Consider the following 16,779-nt stretch of genomic DNA (forward strand, 5'->3'; position numbering starts at 1 on the left):
TTATTTTTTGCTCTATAAACAAAAAAATGCGACAATTTTGAAAAAAAAACACAACATTTTTTACTTTTTGCTATAATACAATATCCCCCATTTTTTTAAAACAAATTTCTTCATTAGTTTAGGCCAATATGTATTCCTCTACATATTTTTGTTAAAAATAAGCATATGTTGATTGGTTTGCACAAAAGTTATAGGGTCTACAAAATAGGGGATAGATTTATGGCATTTTTATTATTATATTTTTTTTTTACTAGTAATGGCGCGATTTTTAGCAGGACTGTGACATTGCGGCGTACAGATCGGACATTTTTTTTGGGGGGGCCATTGACATTTATACAGCGATCAGTGCTATAAAAAATGCACTGATTACTGTGTAAATGTTACTGGCAGGGCAGGGGTTAACACTAGGGGGCGATCAAGGGGTTAAATTTGTTCCCTGTGAGGTGTTTCTAACTGTGAGGGGAGTGGACTGACTGGAGGAGGAGAGAGAGATCACTGTTCCTAATCACTAGGAACAGCAGATCTCTCTCTCCTCCTGGCAGAATGAGGATCTGTCTCTTTACATTGACAGATCCCCATTCTGGCTCTCTTTCCCGCGATCAGATCGTGGGTGGCCGGCACACATTGCGTCCGCTGGCCACACGCATCGGGATCCCCTGCTGTGCGGCACACACGCGTGCGCGCCTGCTAGAAATGTGCACTGCCAAAAAATTTGTTCTTTTTGTTTTCATTTCATTCGTTTATTTATTTTTTTTCATTTTTTGGGTCATTTGTTATGATCACAATTCGTACATTTGCACATTCGTACATTCATATATTCGTAAATTCATAAATTCGTACATTCGTATATTTGTAAATTCATAAATTCGTACATTCGCACATTCGTAAATTAGAAAATTCGTATGTTCATAAATTAGAAAATTTGTATATTCGTAAATTCGTACATTTGTAAATTAGAAAATTTGGAAATTTGTAAATTCGAAATTAGAAAATCCAAAAACCCGAAAATTAGAAAATCTGAAATATTAACTAACTTTGAAATGATAGGTATTGTAATTTCCTTTCAAATTTGGCTGTTAGTGAATGTAACAAATACGAATTTATCCGAAGTTAGGAATTATCCGAAATAACGAATGCTGCATCTAAACAAATGGAACGGAACAAATTATTAATAAATAATAATAATAAAAAGTTTTTATTATTATTATTGTTATTTATTATTATTAATTCATTAATTTCTATTCGTTTGGATACGGCATTCGTTATTTCGGATAATTCGTAACTTAAGATAAATTTGTATGTGTTACGTTCACCAACAGCCAAATTTGAAAGGAAATTACAATACCTATAATTTAATAGTTAGTAATAGTTAAGTTAATTATTATTTCATATTTCCAAATTTACAAATTTACAAATTCACAAATTTACTAATTTTCAAATTTACTAATTTACGAATGTACGAATTTACGAATGTACAAATTTACAAATGTACGAATTTTCGAATATTCGAATTTACGAATATTCGGGCAAATTCGTTAAACAGGTTTTCGTTAATTTGGATATTTCTGAATTAACGAATTTGTCGAAAATCGTTAAAAAACTAATTCGGAACGAAACGAATTGCACATGTCTAGTGCCTGCTATGGCTCCTAAAGGAGCCGACGTACACCTACAGCGATTTGCGGGAATGATCCGACCTGCCGCAGTATAATGACGGCGGCTGGTTGGCAAGTGGTTAACTGACGCTGCTCCCAAATAAAATGTATGTCCTTTGTTTCCCACAAATAGAGCTTTCTTTTGGTGGCATTTGATGACCTCTGCATTTTTATTTATTTTTTGCACTGTAAATAAAAAAAGACTGACAATTTTGAAAAAAAACTAACTATATTTTTTGCTTTCTGCTATAAAACATATCCAACAAAAAAAATTTAAATAATTTTTTTTTTTTTTTAATCAATTTAGGCCAATATGTATTCTGCTACATATTTTTGGTAAAAAAATAATCCCAATAAGTGTATATTGATTGGTTTGCGCAAAAGTTATAGTGTGAAAACGTGTACAAGAGGGCTCTGAGGAAGGGAGTCTGACTCCCGAAACACGTACGTTTCTCCATTGTTTGGCATCAGTGGGGATGCCCATCTCACTTGCTGGATTGCTGCCATTGTCTAGCTTGATTTTATTCTGCTTTTGTGAGTATATTACCATTTTATGATTTTAAAATAAACTTTTTTGGAGGTAATGCACTAGGCATTTTTCATGTTTTCACAGTTTTCTGAAGATTGCCCAGTCTGAGGTGGGCTGCATCGCTAAAATCATTACATGCCACAGTCCCTGGGTGAAGTTCTTTGGTCTGAGCGCTGGATGGTCTTTTTACTTTTGTCTAGAAAAGTTATAGTGTCTACAAACTATGGGATATTTTTACGGAATTTTTATTTATTTATTTATTTTTACTAGTAATGGTGGCGATCAGGGACTTATAGTGGGACTGTGACATTGCGGCGGACAAATTGGACACTAAGTGACACTTTTTTAGGGACCAGTGACACCAATACAGTGATCAGTGCTAAAAAATATGCACTGTCACTGTACTAATGACACTGGCAGGGAATAGGTTATCATCGGGGCCAATCAAAGGGTTACATGTGTCCCTAGGGAGTGATTACTAACTGTGTGGGAGGTGATTCAACTGTGGGAAGACAGAGATTTGTGTTCCAGCTTAGCAGAAACACAGGATCTCTACCTCCCTTACTAACAGAACAGCGATCTGCCTTGTTTACATAGGCAGACTGCCGCTCTGCGCCTCTCTCCCGAGCGATCACCGGCAGACATCGAGTCTGCCTGACCCGCTGATTGGCTCCTGCTGTGTCCAGTCACAGACCCGGAAGTGCAGAATCACCTACCTGTAAGTGATTCTGTGCAGAGGTGCCACGGCCCCACAGTAAATGTACATGGAGTGGTCCGCAAGAGATTAAAGGGTAGCATTGTGTAGCGGGTGCCCCGCAATTACTGCAGTCTGAGTCTTACATTACCACAGATAAGCTGACAGAGAAAAGTTCAGAGTGTTTGCAGCTGTGAGGAGTTTCTTACCCCTCCTCCATTTTTCTCTCTTCACTGACTGGATGTACACAGGTTTTCCAGCCAGAAAGGAGAGAGCTGCCTGTTATGTCTGCATGGGCTTTTCACTCCCCTCCTTATTCCTGTTTAACTGACTCACTGGCAGGCAGGAAACAAAAGACTCCATCTTGCTTATCATGATCTTGTCAGTGATCATGAGGCAGTGAAAGAGATCAGACCTGAAGGAGAGCTGCTGTCTCTCCGATGATCTGTCCGCACAATTCAGGCCTCTGCTGCCAGTTGGGGCATCCAGCCTGAGAGAGGGGGATTCCAGGTGCATATCAAGGCGCACTTGCACCGACCGTGAAGCTTTCCAGTGTGAGGTGATTAGTCGGGTCACCGGGAAAGCCTGCTGTTCTAGGATGTTCATTTGGGCCTTGACCACAGGGTTTGGTGAGAGGGCATTTTGCCCATCTGCAGGGAAAAGAGACACTGCACTATTTTAGGAGTATGAACACTGCATACAGACATCGTTGCTGGTAGTCATCTTGCTGACACTTGTAGTGGGATAAGGGATAAGACCATCCATTTCTGGGACACTGTATACAGACATCATTGTCCTCTCACCTTGCTGAGGAGGATCCTGCCTGTTTCACTTGATAAGCCAGGCCAGTTGTGTTGTTTAGCCCTGCTATTCAGGAGTTTAAGTGCACTAACGGAAGTGGCAAGCTGAAGACACCAAATCTTATCTTTGTTTCAAAAGGACTGAAGCTACTAGTGCCATACAAATCTGCACACACATATTCAGGGCTCTGTGTATGCAGCGGGTGTGTGGGACAGTTTATCTAAGAAGATAAGCTATTACATGTTGACTTGTATAGAGTGTTCAAAGTTGGGCCTGTGGTGCCAGGGGACAGGAGAGAGACCTGGCACAAAGGGAGTCATTCCTCTGCTCTCCTCCTGCCTGGACTCATGGAGCCAACCTGAGCAATCCGATTTAAAGGAGCTGATTTAATAAAGCTGGAGAAAAAAAAATCAGGCTCACTTCTGCAAAGAAACCAATCAGCTTCCAGGTTTTAATTTCCAAAGTTTAATTGAACAAGTTGAGGTTAGAAGCTGATTGGCTACCATGCACAGTTCCACCAGATTCTGAGTGCACCAGTTTTAGTAAATCTCCCCCAAAGTGTTATATTGTGATTTATTTACCATTTAAGTGTGCCTCTGCTCTTGGGGACATTCTCAGGTTTTTAATCCCCTAAAAGCAGCTTGAATATAGGATTGAAAGCTATATTGCTCTTAAATCTCAGTTATTGCTCTCTAGTTGATTACTTGAATATATATTGTTACTGTCTGTTATTATTCCACAGAAATATTGCAGTAAAGACAATTTCTGTATTTTATCATAATGTGTGTGTTTCTCATTGGTGTTACCCTATTGCCAGATGTGCCAGACAGGACTGAGGCTGTTATTAGGGTTGAGAGACAGAGTAACGGACTAACAAACAAAGCATCTCCTACGGGGGTATTACTACAATAGCAAATAAAGAAAAAAAATATATTGTATACACTTTCGACACAAGTCATATTGTAATTGAATGTTTTTAAAAAATGACCTTTCCTTTTCAATTTGCAGCTCTGTAATTTTCTGTAAAATGCAATGCAATATGGTTACCTGGAGGTGTTCTGTACACACATCGTGTACAGTGCGCCCCCCAGAAACATAATTTCCTGCTTGTGGGATTGGCTTACTGGTTTTCCCAAAAGTTTGCACTAAGATATAAGTCAGATTTCCAATATCCCCTGCAACAAAAAATTTCATTTTTGGTGAGATACTCCCAATAGGAAATCACATCTAAAGGGATGAAGGCCCATCAGCTTTCATCATTAGAACCCTGCAGGTGCAGCAGCTGATTGATAATTCTAAAACCACTCCCATTAGATTTACTTTTCCACAGGGGCACAGACAAACACAGAGGGATTTCTTCAGAATAACAAAAGGTAGGAATCTGCAACAAAGTTTGTTAAAATCCTTGCAATGTACAGAGATCACCCAGAGGGGAATGTTTTTTTGGAGATACTCTTTAAAGTGTAAGTTTAGGAAAAACATTAAAAATGGGTGAACAGTCAAGATTTTGAATGTAGAAGTTACATTAAAGTTAATTACCTGCCTGACCGCCCCTGGACAGGCGTACATTTTACGCCTGTACAAGTTCGGCAATGTTGGGATGACTAACTTCCATGCACGTGCGAGAGTGATGTAATCTCGGCCGGGCCAATGGAAGCAGCCAGAATTCAATACCTGCCTGCCTCCCTGAAGATATCAGTGGTCAGCAGTGAGCTCTGTAATGCCGCATGGATGGAGTGAAGGTAACTATAGCTCGGCTTTAAGGGGAAACTATAATAATTTGGGCTATACTCTATCCTAAGATAAACTCAAAATAATCAGCGCAAACAATCCTGAGCAAATACTAACAACCGCAACTGAACACTTAGGCCAATTACACAACACCTTCAAAATAGCTAATGAATGAAAAAAGTACAGCGCAAAAAATATGTGTTTATGTATATATAATTATAGTGGGGAAAATAATTATTCGATCCCCTGCAGATTTTGTATGTTTGCTCACTTACAAAGAAATGAAGGGTCTACAATTTTTTATCATAGGTGTATTTTAAATGATAGAGACAGAATATCAACCAAAAATCCAGAAAAAACACATGATACAAAAGTTAAAAAACTGAGTTGCAGTTCAGTGAGTAAAAGAAGTATTTGATTCCCAAGCAAAACGTGACTTAGTACTTGGTGGGGAAACCCTTGTTGGCAAGCACAGAGGTAAGACGTTTCTTGTAGTTGGTTACCAGGTTTTCAGACATCTCAGGAGGGATTTTGGTCCACTCTTCTTTACAGATCTTCTCTAAATTCTTAGGATTTCTTGGCTGTCGCTTGGCAACTCGAAGTTTCAGCTCCCTCCATAAATTTTCTATAGGATCTGGCTATGCCATTCCATGACCTTAACCGCTTCCCACCGCCGGCCATCATATGACGTCCTTGACTTTGTGCAGTGATATCTGAATGATGCCTGCAGTTACAGACATCATTCAGATATCTTCTTTTTCAGCATAAGAAGGATCATAGCACTTGATCGTTCTTACGGGCGGCGAGAGGGGACTTACCCCCCTCCCGGCTCCCTCTGGTGCTTCTCCGGGCTCGCCGCTTCCATCGGCGAACCGGAGAAGGGATCCGCCGACCCCGGATGCTGACCATAGAGATTTCCGGTGGACCAGATGGTCCCCAGAGTCTCTATGGTCGTTCAGAGGCCGGGAGTGATGTTATGATGTCACGCCTGGCCTCTGTATTCGAAAGAATGGCGCCCCCTTGGCCGGGAAGCTGAAATTGTTTTTTTTTTTATTTCAGGCTTCCCAGCCTAGAGTTGAGATGTGGGGAATTATTGACCTCATATCTCACTGTAAAGAGGACCTGTCATGCTTATTCCTATTACAAGGGATGTTTACATTCCTTGTAATAGGAATAAAAGTGATCAAAAAAATTACAAAAAAAAAAAGTCTCATACTAGAAAAATAAAAGTAAAATTAACAATATTTTTTTTTTTTAAAGTGCCCCTGTCCCCGTGAGGTCGCACGCAGAAGCGAACGCATACATAAGTCGCGCCCACATATGTAAACGTTGTTCAAATCACACATGTGAGGTATTGCTGCGAACATTACAGCGAGAGCAATAATTCTAGCCCTAGACCTCCTCTGTAACTCAAAAGATGTAACCAATAAAGATTTTGAAAACGTCATCTTTGGGGATTTTTAGGTACCGAAGTTTGGCGCCATTCCGCGAGCGTGTGCAATTGAAGCATGACATGTTAGGTATCTATTTACTCGGCGTAACATCATCTTTTACATTATGAAAAATTGGGCTAACTTTACTATTTTATTATTTTTTTTAAAGCATGAACCTTTAAAAAGAAAAAAAAGCGTTTGAAAAATACAGTGCGAAATAAAAAGTTGCAATGACTGTCATTTTATTCTCTAGGGTCTCTGCAAAAAAAAAACATATATAATGTTTGGGGGTTCTATGTAATTTCTATGTAATTTTCTAGCACAAAAATGATGATTTTTACACGTAGGAGAGAAATGTCAGAATTGGCCTGGTAGGCAAGTGGTTAATGTGCTTCTTCTTGAGCCACTGCTTTGTTGCCTTGGTGGTTTTTTTTGGGTCATTGTCATGCTGAAAGACCCACCCTTGACCCATCTTCAGTGTTCTGGCTGAGGGAAGAAGGTTCTCACCCAAGATTTTACAATACATGGCCCCGTCCATTGGCCCCTCAATGCGGCAAAGTCAGCCTGTAACTTTAGCAGAGAAACAACCCCAAAGCATCATGTTTTCACCTCTGTGCTTGACTGTAGGGATGGTGTTCTTAGGGTCATAGTCAGCATTTTTCCTCCTTAAAACATGGCGAGTCTCCCTCCTCAAGAAGGCATATGTACAGCCAATGAACATCTAAATGATTCAGCGAAGGATTGGGAGAAAGTGCTGTGGTCAGATTTTTAAATCTGTTTTTTACACTATGCAATCTTTGTGATACAAAAAAAATTACAAAGGATTCTTAGAGCACTATGAGATTTTTTTTTTTTTAAACCTAATTTTTAGAAAATAAAATTCTGACATATCATTTTTTTGTTTTCTTTTTTTGTTTATGTTTGGAGGATACACACAGCTTTATGCATTACTGTCCCATATAAATATATTTTTGGAGTCAGGGTCCCCTTTATCTGTTCTTGGGCCATTTTAGTTCCAGAGGTGGTTTTTCATTGATCATTGATCTGGGCCACATCAATTTTCAGATGAGAATATTCATATGAAAAACCTTTGTACATTCGCTGAATGAAAGAATGTTGTTTGAAATTTTCACTTGCTTTTAACATCCTGTTTTAAAATGAATGTAATTTCTGAACGAAAACCACATACACTGTCTGAAAATTCCTTTGACCAAGCAGTTTTCTATTAATTCTAAATTTTCCTGTCACTGTGGTTGAAAACGAACGTCGATTTGACCCCACTAATGATTCGAAAAACGAACGAATGTTCTTAAACTTACGTTTTTTTTTTTGAAGGAAGACATTGTTTTTGTATGGCCAGCATATAATATATTACAGTTCTGTTTGAAAATCTATAAAACAGTCTTTAACTTTTTGTTTTCTTTAAAAAAAGATCTCTGAGTCTGATGATATTTACCAGATTCAACCTCTAAAAAGTATATACAGTATATCTTCTCTAATAGTCTATACAATATATCTCTTCTGTCTGTTATTCTCAGGATTATGGGTTTTGCTCTCTAACCATATAGTTGGTTATTTATATTTACCACTGCATATAGATATTTAAGAATAAATTGCCTTTTTTTTAAACTTTACATATTAACTAAATTATACACCACACTTTAAGGTTATTAAACGATCAATCGATTAATCGAAACAATAATCTGCCAACTAATTGATCATTAAAATAATCGTTAGTTGCAGCCCTAGTTGCACCTATATACCGTAACCCCGGTATTTTTCTTTTTTCAGCTGGCGATACTATATTATTTCTAAAAGCAATCCTAGCAGCTGATTAGCCACTGGATTGCTTTTACAGGCGGCGGGAGGGGACTCCTCTTTATGCTTTCTCGTGCAATAAGGGAGCCCAGTATCATATCTGGTGGTGCTGCCTGCTTATCATAGAGTTGGCCAAGGACCGGCCATCTCTATGGTCTAGGAGACCGAAAGTGACATCATTATATCACTTCTGGTTAGGGCAGATGCAAACACTGCCATTTTTTTCTTTTATTTTGGAATGCATGAGATCAATGCTTTTTTTTGTTTTTTTTTTATCTCATGCTTTCCAGGGTAGGTCCTATAGACCCCAGATGTCTCCATAAAGAGGAAATGTCATGCCTTATTTCTATCATAAGGGATGTTTACATTTCTTGTGACAGGAATAAAAATGATAAATAATATATTTTTTTAAAGTGCCCTGGCCTGTTCCTCCGTGCTCGCACGCAGAAGCGAACGCATACAGAATACAGAAACCGAAAACAAAAATACAGAAATAATATGTGATTGACTCAAATGTGGCATTTCATTTTTTTGTAAATTAATTTACTGAAAAATTATTTATTAGATGCAGATTGTGCAACTTTTATGCGACATGTCGAACTTCTTATTTGTTTTCCTTTTTTTTTTTACATTTGGTGCACTAGTCTTATCTTCCTAGTTTAAACCCTTCAACTTGAACAATTATTTGGAGCATTCCATAAATCTAATCAACACACAAAATATTGTGGCACCACTAGTAGTTTATTGAACCCAATACATTTTTTTTTGCAGCTGTCATTCGGCAATGGCTGCGGCCTGCCTAGTTTGACACACCATATGAGCAATTGGAAATTTGTATATAAATACGCTCATCAACTAGCAAAGCAAGCATATAAAACTACCAAATTAAATGCTCCACCAAAATAACTTATGTGAACTATTAGTACAGTGGAACCTCGGATTACGAGCATAATCCGTTCCAGGAGTATGCTCGTAATCCAATGTACTTGCATATCAAAGCGAGTTTTCCCATTGAAGTCAATGGAAACGAAAATAATTTGTTCTGCATTGACTTCAATGGGATGCAATACCGCATGCGGCCAGAGGCGGGGGGAACCGGAGAGCCTCGTAAACGGACGAAAAGGCCCGAGGGACATTTTGGCGGACCTCGGCAAACCTCGGAAAGACTCCGTTCACGAGCCTTTCCGAGGTTTGCCTAGGTCAGCTGAACTGTCCTTGGGCCTTTCTGTGCATTTCCGAACTGCGCCGATCGGCGACTTTCGGCTCTGCTCGTGCCCCCCACCTCAGGCCAAAAGCAGTACTGCACACCGCTTTTGACCTGAATCCTGCTCGTTTTGGGAGACAACACCCCCAAACTGAGTTAGGAATTTTAGATATACAGTGCTCGGTTTGTGAAACGCTTGTTAACCGCATTACTCGCAAACCGAGGTTCCACTGTACATGTGTTGTTTATTCATGTGCCAAGAGCAGCGCTGTAATCTGCAGGAAGCTAATGTGTTTTCTGATTGCTAAGTCACCTCCTGTCAGTTTGGGTTAAAAACTTGCTGCAAAATGTCTCCTCAGATTCTTTCTATATGAAGCCAGCCATGTCACAATGCAACATTGCAAAACAGAAGTCATCCCCCCCCATCAACAGATGGATAGACATTATCAATGACACCATGCTCATGGAAGAGCTACAGGCAAAGATGGTGGACATTCGGGATAAGCACGTAAAATTATGGTACATATGGCTTCACCACTCATCCTCTGACCTTGCCCTTAAACAGGATCTCTGCATAGGGAACAGGTCCAATCTAATACAGCCACCTCTTGTGTGATATTACTTACCCTCCACTGGGGCTGTCCGATGCACTTGGCTCACCAATAATGGGGGCCATGTTACCCCCCCCATGGCACAAGACACCTGAAGTCAGGAATTCACCAGGTATATACTGCTGGGTCCCCCCCCCTCCCCCCCCCCCTCTTTTCCTGCTCATATACCCCCCTTTTTGACTGTTAGCTCATGAGTTATATATTATTACCTGTGACCTACGTAATATAGTCACCTCATTGTGTTATTAAGAACTGTTACAAGCACTTTTACACCTGCTTACAATGTTTTGTATGTTGTGCGGTATGTATGTACTGCTCCCCCCCCCCTTCTTTTCTTCATTCTATATCCCCCTTTGCTCTTGTTTTTGAAATCAATAAAAATATATTCAACCTAAAAACTTGATGCGGCTCCAGCTCTCCCACTCTTTGAAAAAAGCCTGGCATGGACGCAACGCATCAGCGAAGCTTTATGACATGATCGCATTGGGCGGAGCCTCAGCGCTATCTTGGATTCCTATCATTAGCTTCAAACTTGTGTCTTGCTTTTGTTTGGAAGCTATCTTAAAGTGATATCCTGTGTTTATTATTTATTTTTTTGTATTCAAACAAAACTTTCCTTCTACTCTTTTCTCTTGAGTGCCTTAGCAAGGAAGACCTTTTGATGAGAAAGTGGTTGGCTTAATGGCTAAGTTCACCTTTGTTCAGTTTTTTTTTTTTTTCCAAATTCCAGCTACCCTGTGAACCAATATAGCATTAATGTACTTCTTTTGCAAAAATAAAACAGTTTTCCATTTATTCTACACACGCTTACCTCACTCTCTTCATGGATGTTCAAAAACCCTGCTCTATTACTTCTGTCTTAATTCCTGGACAGACTTTAGGTCATGACGCAGGAAGGAGTTGACCAGCTGATCTCATTAGCACACACCCTGCATCATCTACCCTCAGCTGGTCAACTCCTTCCTGTGTCATGGCCTAAAGTTTGTCCAGGAAGTAAGGCAGAAGTAATGGAGCAGTGTTTTTAAACAACCATGAAGAGAGTGAGGTAAGCCTGTGTAGAATAAATGGAAGGCTGTTTTATTTTTGCAACATAAGTACATTAATGCTATATTGGTACATAGGGGAACTGGAATTTATAAAATTTAGAAAAAAAAAAGAAAAAAAAAAAGGTGAACTAAGGTGAACTTAGCCTTTAAAGGGGTTGTAAAGACAGAAGTTTTTTTTTATCTTAACGCAATAAAAAGCCTGCTATGTGTACCAGCTCTCCTCAGCCCCCTAATACTTACCAGAGTCCCTCGGCCATCCGGGACTCTCCCTCCTGATTGGCTGAGACATAGCAGAAGAGCCATTGGCTCCGGCTGCTGTCAATCAAATGCAGTTAGCCAATCAGGAGAAAGAGGAGGCAGGCTGGGCTTGAATGGATACACAGGGCTACAGCTCGGCTCAGGTGCCCCCATAGCAAGCTGCTTGCTGTGGGGGCATTTAACAGGAGGGAGGGGCCAGGAGCACCGAAAAGGGACCCGAGAAGAGGAGGTTCCAGGCTGCTCTGTGCAAAACCATTGCACAGAGTAGGTAAGTATAACATATTTGTTATTTAAATAGAAAAATAAGCGAGGCTTTACAATCACTTTAAATTCCTGACAAGAGAATCTGGTGTTTGCGTTGGGATATATCTTAAAGGTCCAACTTTGCACAGTGATGGTGTTTGTTCATAATTTGTAAGGATCTAAAGTCTCAGGGGATGGATACTTAACTGTTGGGACTATATTTTGGAACTTTTCACACTATCTATTGCCACATTTAATGGGGCATTTTATGTTTATAATTTTTGGATCCCTTTTACTTTAGTTTATACATATGCATTCCATATTATAGATAAATGTGTTCTGTATATGCACATTTGATTGTGGTGCGGACATGATATGTTTTTTATATATATATGTGAAGGTCATATTTATTTGCGTTTATTCATAATTTATCATTTTTAATGTATTCAGTTTAGGAGCGTTTCACTATTTATTTCACATAGAAGTATATAAAAAGGTAACAAAATATACATTTTCTATTTCAGGTCAACTGACTGATAAATATTACAAAAGATATTTACATTTGCCTGGTTTAGTTTACTATCTATACAGCTGTGCTCTTACATAAAAATAATTTACCTCTGTTACTATAGTTACCATTGCCCCTTTAGAAAAGAAAAAAAATGATGCTAAGGTATCATGGCTTGCAAAGGATTGTGGGAAAGGTGTAAAAGCACCCCATGTAAGTGTCCCAGTCCGAAAACCTCGGCATCACATAATACCGTTACTTTGTTAGGAAGAGATTGTCAGTGTGGTTTCCATGGCAACCTTCTGTGGATTCTGTAAGGATTGCTTGTTGATACTTGTATGATATTGCTGTTAAATTATTCTTTAATATAATATAGCTCAACATTTTTTGAGCATCCCCTGAGTATTTCTGAATAAAACAGAAAATTGTCAAAAGTTATATGATTGCATTACCACCGTGGAATGAGTGATCTCACTCCGTAACCATTTTTATTTCTTTCCTCCGGTAGAAAATGATATTGGAGAAGCGACCAGTTCGGAGCCATAGTGGCAATCATTCATATGGTCAATGTGAAAATGGCAAAATGTTATCTTTTTTAATGTAATTAAAAATGACCTTACTCGGTTGTACTCGGCCCAAAATGATATTCACGGCTTTTTTTTTTTTTTTTTTTTGCAATTTCTGCAAGAAATGTAATATTCATTTAGGCTTTATTGGGCAAATATATGAACATCATAAAAGGAGCAGAAGGCAATTAATATTAATACCGTGACTATCTTGGTGATATTATCGCTGATGAATGAACTTTTAAAATAAGTTCTGTCTATTTAATCCCTGTGGTTTGCCTTGGTTTAAACAAAGCCCGGCTTGCTACGTGGGAGGAAGAGCCGCCAAAATGGTTTGTTCAGCTTAAAGGGAAACTCCATATCTGTTATGAAAAAAAAGTCCTCTCAATGTCAGCCATATACACTGCGGTTATTTCAGCAGATGTAAACCTTAACTACTCCTGCCCTGTAAATATTGATAGGCCTTGCTAGCATTTTGTAAAACTGGCTGCTAATTAGGAGGGGGGTCTAGTCTACAAACATCTGATTAAGATCAGTAGAAAAAATAAATAAAGGCTCAGCATTTCTTTACATCTGTATCTCTCCAATGAGGAGACGCCAGCTGCAGGGGATGCCTATAATTTGAATGTGAGTGCTGTGCAGATTTTTTGGCACAACTTCTATAGCAATTTCCCAGTCTCCAACAACTCCTATAGCATTTCCCCAACAACTCCTACAGCATGTCCCCAATCTCCAACAATTTCTATAGCATTTCTCCAGTCTCCAACAAATTCTATAGTGAGCCTACAGTGTCCAACAATTTCTATAGCATGTCCTCAGTCTCCAACAATTTCTATAGCAAGTCTCCAGTGTCCAACAATTTCTAAAGCATGTCCCTAGTCTCCAACAATTTCTATAGCATGTTCCTAGTCTCCAACAATTTCTATAGCAAGTCTCCAGTCCCCAACAACTTCTATAGCATGTTCCTAGTCTCCAACAATTTATATAGCAAATCTCCAATCTCCAACAAGTTCTATAGCGTGTCCCTAGTCTCCAACAACTCCTATAGTATGTCCCCAATCTCCAACAACTTCTATAGCATGTCTCCAGTCTCCAACAATTTCTATAGTGAGTCTACCGCGTCCAACAATTTCTAAAGCATGTCCCCAGTCTCCAACAACTCATATAGCTTGTCCCCAGTCTCCAACAACTTCTATAGCATGTCCTTAGTCTCCAACGATTTATATAGCAAGTCTCCAGTGTCCAACAATTTCTAAAGCATATCCCCAGTCTCCAACAATTTCTATAGCAAGTCTCCAGTTCCCAACAACTTATATGGCATGTCCCCAGTCTACAACAACTTCTATAGCAGGTCCCCAAACTCCAACAACTTTTATAGCATGTCCCTAGTCTCCATCAGTTTCTAAAGCATGTCTCCAAATCCTATAGTATGTATCCAGTCTCCAACAACTTCTAAAGCATGTCCCCAGTCTCTGACAACTCCTACAACATGTCCCCAGTCTCCAACAAATTCTATAACTTGTTGCCGATCTCCAACAACCTCTTTATCATGTCCAGGTCTCCAACTACTTCTATATCATGTCCCAGTCTCCAACTACTTCTATATCATGTCCCAGTCCCCAACTACTTCTATATCATGTCCCAGTCCCCAACTACTTCAATATAATGTCCCAGTTTCCAACTATTTCTATATCATGTCCCAGTTTCCAACTACTTCTATATCATGTCCCAGAATCCAACAAATCCTTTGGCATGTTCAGTCGTTTATCATTACCTTTGGTATGTATGCCATTCCCGACAACTTTTTGTAGCATTACATTCACTGAATATTATGTGTGGCCCTTACATGATGCCAGGAGCCATACTTGAAGCCCCTTATAATAAGAACGTTTTCACAATCCCCCTGAGCAACAGCCACCTACCTAAATACTTACAGTGCCCTCAGCCTTCAGTTCTTCACTGTGTGATCCATTGAGGTGCTGCAGAAAGGAGTCCAGGCTGCTCCCAACACATGCTCACCACTTGACCTAGTCATTCCTGCAGGTACAGCTCTACTCCTCCAGATGACCAGGGCTGCCATGAATATGGACAAATCATAGGAATGGATAGCCTCTGCTACTACTATTTTATAACATTTTGAATTTAATTGAAATGATCAGTTTTGTGACGTTTTTTTCCAGTTGTGTTGCTGTGTGTCTTGTCATTCTTTCTTTATCGTACATCACGGGACACAGAGGCTCATAGTAATTACTAAGTGGGTTTATATCTCACCTTCAGCTGCTGGACACTGGTGTAATCAATTAGACAGGAAGTTTCCTCCCTATATAACCCCTCCCCTACAGGGAGTACCTCAGTTTTTTCGCCAGTGTCTAAGGTGTTGGTCACGGTTAATGAGTACTCCTAGATGGCCTGAACAAGGGTCAGGGAACTACGCTATCGAATCCATTCAAAGAGCCAAAACAAAAGCTAAAGTGAATGGTACCCGATGCCTCTATACTGAAGAACGAGGTTTTGCCTGTAACGCTTCTCTTAGGAGAGCTGGGCCCTGAGATCCAGCACCTTGTTCACATTGCTATACCACAGGTTTGCTCTGGCAGTGCAATATATAAGGCCCAAGGCAGTGGACCCTACGTACAGAGGGGACCCCGTCCTTGAAGGTCTGGCATGACACCAACCCGCCATGATGGGTGAAGATTGGGTCGCTGTGATATTTCAGCAGTACCCTGCAGCAAGGAATGGTGAGTCTGCATTTGTTTGCAGTGTCTCTATTAAGAGAGCGATCTGACTGTCTGTTTCCCGGTGGCCACTGGGAGCAGAGGGTGCAGATTTGCTCTTAGCCTATTGTTATTGTAGGCATGAAGAGGAAGGGCAGCCATTACCATGTGCTGACAGGTCAGACGGCCTTGGAGACAGAACAGTGGGCCGTGAGTGTGTGAGTACCAGCTTGGAAACAGGTACAGACAAGTCATGATTACATGCTGCATATTTTCTGCCTATCCATGGGGCATGTACAAGCTGTAAGTAGTAGATACACCCCTGGATGATTAGCAGTTCACTTTAAAAGTGTCATTATCTGCTTGTGGGCAAGAACAGCATAATATACGTGCTTGCAGTTTTGAAATGCATGTTGTTATATTACATGTTTGAAAGGTTTGAGCATAGTGCATATGTGCTTGGTATCCTACAGGTACAAGTATAGGACCAACTGCAGTTGAGCAGATGCTTGCTACAGGCTTGCTAAAATCGTACAGTTGCTAAATACGCACAGATGCTGATATGCTTAGTTACTAAAATCACACAGTTGCTAATACGCACAGATGCTGATATGCACAGTTGCTAAAATTGCACAGTTGCTAGTACGCACAGATGCTGATATGTACAGTTGCTAAAATTACACAGTTGCTAACATGCACAGATGCTGAATTGCACAGTTGCTAAGGTCGCACAGTTGCTTAAAATGCACAGATGCTGAAATACACAGTGGCTGGATCGCACAGTGCTAGATCACACAGTTGCTGCTGAAATGCATAAGTGCTGCTTAAACGCAAGGTTGCTGCTAACAGGTTGCATAAAGATATATGGTCATGTGTGTGCAAAATGCATGTTTGGACATGTTTGTGTAAAAAAAAAACAAAAAAACCACAAAACATGTTTAATTTTTGATCACATAAGAACGTGTGAT

Source organism: Aquarana catesbeiana, linkage group LG07 (genome assembly GCF_042186555.1).
Source record: "Aquarana catesbeiana isolate 2022-GZ linkage group LG07, ASM4218655v1, whole genome shotgun sequence".
Taxonomy (NCBI): domain Eukaryota; kingdom Metazoa; phylum Chordata; class Amphibia; order Anura; family Ranidae; genus Aquarana; species Aquarana catesbeiana.